A 5000-nucleotide genomic window follows, 5' to 3' on the forward strand; every position below is an offset into this window, starting at 1 on the left:
GTAAAAATTTGGGGGGAAAAATTTAAAATTTTCAAGTTTAATAAAAATCTGAAAAAATCCTTTTTTTTTGGCAACAGACTCCATTTTACTATTTAAGGAATAAAATTTTTTTGAATATTAAAAATTTTTACAAGTAAATTTTATTCTTTACTTTTATTTTTTTTATTAATATTAAATGTCATCAGACATACATTATTTTATTTAATTTTTAAATTTTTTAATATATAAGGGCCCAAATTTAGAACTTTTCTTTCCCGGGGGCCCCTTCTTCCTATATTAAAGTGTCCCTTTTGTACCGGGGCTCCCCTTTCCATGGATATGGTTTTTTTTTGGTCCAAGGGGCGTCTCCTCTGGTCCAAGGGGTTCCCCTTTTGTCCAAGGGGCGTCTCCTCTGGTCCAGGGGTTCTGTTTTTAAATTTTTGGGGGTGTCTCAAAAAAAAAAAACTTTTCGCCCTTTTAAAATGGTTTCCCAAAAAATTTTTAAAAGTTCATTCTTTTAAAGACAAAACTTCACACAGAGCTGTGTTTTCAAAGAGGCTCCTACCTATAAAGTGCCAGCGAGGTATTTAATATCGTGGATGATAAATTGTTTCTTCAGTGAAACATCAGATTCGTAAAAAATATATATATATATTGAGACCCCATTATCCTGGTCATCTTTACTACTGAATGTACACACACAGCAGAAACTAGTGGTTGGTGACTGACTGACATTCACATATGTCACGTTAACCCTCTGGAGGTGGGGCAGTCTACATTTTACAAAACATACACATAAAAATTTTACCGGTTAGCCTTTCTGGTTATTGTCATTTTGGCCCGATCATTACATATTTGCCGCTTTGGTTAATTTGACCCCATTCAATGCTTCTAATGCTCGGTGTTCTTTTCTCGTAGTCAACAAACAAACATAAAGTGCCTCACACTTAAACTTGGGAAAACAATATTAATTCTAATAATTTTCTGAGGTTTTAATTGCTGGCGCCAAATTGACCCCAGAGGGTAAATTATGTTAGTGAGTATGAAGGTAGCAGGAGGGTGAACATTGAATCGGGTCAAAATGACCCAAAGGCGGGGGAGGGTTAATATTTAATCGGTCAAAATGACCCGGCAACACAAGGAAGCAGCGTGTTCCTTCTTTAAAGACAAACTTCCCACAGAGCTGTGTTTTCAAAGAGGTCCTACATGCCAAAGTGCCAGCGAGGTATTTAATATCGTGGATGATAAAAATCTTCTGTGTGAAACATCAGATTAGTAAAAAAAAGTATATTGAGACCCCATTGGTCCTGTCATTATCTTTAACATTGAACAGCAGCAGAACTAGTGGCTCTTGCGGTAACTGACTGACATTCAAATATGTCACGCCGCCAACCCTCTGAGGTTGGGGCATTTATATATATTTTACAAAAATAAATTAATTAACCGTTAACGGCAAAGTCTTTTTGTATGTGACACACCCCACGTGTTATACATCAAACATTCCTGAACACCCTCAGCTCTGAAATGAGCCTCATTGTCCTCAAGCGCCGTGTTCTCTGGTTCTCTGACTGACAGGTTGCTAATGAGCCCATACCTGTGAGGGGTGGGAGGTCCTTTGTGATTTACTGAGTGTTCATTGGGTTTTTTCCCCGAAAATGTTGACAGACAAACGGATTGACCAATCACGGTGAAGGTTTCAAAGTGTCGAGTCTCCTTCCGCTACCGTTGTCACCCGACACGTCGCTCCTCCGTTCCTCTGTGTACCGAGGGGAGACGGAGGAAGGAGGAGCAGGAGGAAACCACGACTGATTCATCCGGCACGAGTTGTTAAACTGATTTCGCTCCTTATTTTCGCGGAGAAATGATTGTTTTAAAACGGAAACAGTGTCAAACCGTACCGTCAGCGGGTTTAAAAAAAAAAAAAAAAAAAAAAATGCGTTAATTGCGCTAAAATATTTTAGTGCGTTAACGCGGGCAAACTAATCGCATAGATTAACGGGTTTACGCTGACAGCCCTAATATATATATACATTGTATATATATATATATATGTATATATATATATACATATATACAAATCTATATGTATATATAGATTTATATATGTACATATACATGTGTATATATATATATATGGATATACACTACCGTTCAAAAGTTTAAATCCAGACAATTTCCCGTGTCTATGAAAACTCACTTTTATTTATCAAATGAATTGAAAATTGAATTAGAGGGTATTGATTAATGTTATCTTTTATTGAAAAACAAGATTCAAGATTCAATCTGATTCAAGATGTTTTATTTAATACATACACACACAGGGTGTGTAGTGAAAAAGAAATGAAAGTGGCAATGCTCAGCAGGAATGTAAGGCAACAAGTACACACTATTTACACAAAACAACACAATATTTACAGTAAGTGTGTGTGTGTGTGTGTGTGTGTGCCTAAGAGTGGCAGTGTGTGTGCCTGGTGAGGGTTGGGGCTCATGGGGTCCTGGTGAGGTCGGAGTTCACAGTCCTGATGGCCTGAGGAAAGAAACTCCGGCCTCAGTCTCTCTGTTCCTTGCAGCGTGACTACGGAGAGGGCGCCTGCCTGACCGCAGCAGCTGAAAACAGTCTGGTTGTTGGGGTGGTGAGATCCTCATGATCCTGCCGGGCTCTGGTTCTGCACCTCCTGGTGTACAAGTCCTGCAGGGTGGGAGTGAGTTCCAATAGTGCGCTCAGCCGAACGCACTACTTCTGCAGAGCCTTCCTGTCCAACCTGAGCGAGCAGTTGCCACAAACCAGGCTGTGATGCTTCCTGTCAGGACGCTTCCCCACAGCTCCAGAGTAGAAGGACTGAAGCGATCTCTGGAAACTTTAAATTTCCTCAGCTGCCTGAGGTGGTAGAGGCGCTGCCTTCGCCTTTCTCACCAGAGTGTTCTGTGTTCGCGGACCATGTCAGATCCCTCGGTGATGTGGACTCCCAGGTATTATAACCGCTACCACCCTCCACAGTAGTTCCTGCTAATCCCCAGTGGTGAGTACGCCCTTCGTTAAGTTGTACCTCCCAAAGTCCACAATCAGCTCCCTTAGTTTTCGGTGACATTCATGGCGAGGAGGCTGTTGTCCCGGCGCCAGAGTGACAGATCAGCAACTTCCACCAGGTAGGCCTTCTCGTCGTGGTCGGAGATCAGGCCCACCACCACTGTGTCATCCGCAAACTTGATGATGGTGTTGAGCTGAACCTGGCCACAGTCATGTGTGTACAGGGGAGTACAGTAGGGGCTGAGGACGCAACCTGGGGGGATCCTGTGTTCAGGGTGAGGGTGCTGGAGGTGTAGGATCCTGTGTTCAGGGTAGGACGGAGGTGGTTCGCCCACCCCGATCTACCTGTGGGCCTGGCGGGTCAGGAAGTCCAGGATCCAAGCACACAGGGGGGTGTTCAGTCCTATTTCAGTCAGCTTGCCGTGCCAGTCTGGAGGGACTATGGTGTTGAAAGCTGAACTATGGAATCACGAACAGCAGTCTCACATAGCCCTCTGGCTGTCCAGATGAGAGAGTGTGGTGTACCTGGGAGACAGCATCATCCGTGATCTGTTTGGGCGATAAGCAAACTGCAGCGGTCCATGGAGGAAGGGAGGAAGGCGCAGATGTAGTCCTTTATCAGCTCTCAGCATTTCATGACCACCTGAGGTGAGGGCCACCGGTCGGTAGTCATTCATGCACATGCTGGAGAAGCATTCTGGGCACAGGGACAATAGTGGATCTCTTTGAAGCAGGCGGGACCACGGACTCAGCCAGGGAGAGGTTGAATATTGTGGTGAACACTGGAGCCAGCTGGTTAGCACAGGTTCAGTACTCGCCCAGATATGCCATCTGACCTGCAGCTTCTGGTGTTCACCCTCAACAGAGCCCTCCTCACACTGTGCTCGTCACAGAGAGTGTGTGTTCATCCAGCCGGTAGGTAATTCCACCGGCCACGCTTAACGTGTTGTTAGCAAGAAAGCAATGGCGAGCTACGCTGTTGTTGCTAGCCTCAAACCAGGCATAAATGAGTTCAGGTCGCCCGCTAGGGATGCGCCGGCACAGTGCTTTTCTTTGGAAGAATAAAGACATTTCTAAGTGACCCCAAATCTTTTTGAACGGTAGTGTATATATATTTACATATATGTGTATTTCTACATGTTCTTTCTCTCTAAAAGAAGTTGGTTGATCGACGGTTGACCGCTTATCAGAAAGGTTAATGGTAAATTACAGCATCTTCATCTTCATCTTCACCTTTCACCGTCCAGAGCCTGTTGGAGGTCTGTGAAGAACAGACATGTTCATCATAACTGTCATCATTCATACCATAACATTAATAAAATGTATGTCATATTTATAATTTAGCAGACTTGAAGATTAAATAATGATGAGATAAGTTTACGGACCTCTGATCTTTATGATTTTTGTGATCTTTATGATCTTTCGTGATCAAGCTGGTGGATCTTGGCGATCTTTATGGCGATCTTTAATGATCGTTATGATCTTTGTGATCTTTATGATTGTTGTGATCTTTATGATCGTTGTGATCGTTGTGATCTTTATGATGGTTATGATCTTTATGATCGTTGTGATCTTTGTGATCTTTATGATCTTTGTGATCGTTATGATCGTTGTGATCTTTATGATCATTGTGATCGTTGTGATCGTTATGATCTTTGTGATTGTTGTGATCTTTGTAATCGTTGTGATCTTTATGATCATTGTGATCTTTGTGATCGTTGTGATCTTTATGATGGTTATGATCTTTGTGATCTTTATGATCGTTGTGATCTTTATGATCATTATGATCTTTGTGATCGTTATGATCTTTGTGAGTCATGATGGTTCGTGATCGCGGTCGATCAGATGGTGATCTTTGTGATCGTTATGATCGTTGTGATCTTTATGATCGTTATGATCTTTGTGATCGTTATGATCTTTATGATCTTTGTGATCTTTATGATCGTTGTGATCTTTGTGATCTTTGTGATCGTTGTGATCTTTGTGATCTTTG

This window comes from Pseudoliparis swirei, chromosome 4 (genome assembly GCF_029220125.1).
Source record: "Pseudoliparis swirei isolate HS2019 ecotype Mariana Trench chromosome 4, NWPU_hadal_v1, whole genome shotgun sequence".
Taxonomy (NCBI): domain Eukaryota; kingdom Metazoa; phylum Chordata; class Actinopteri; order Perciformes; family Liparidae; genus Pseudoliparis; species Pseudoliparis swirei.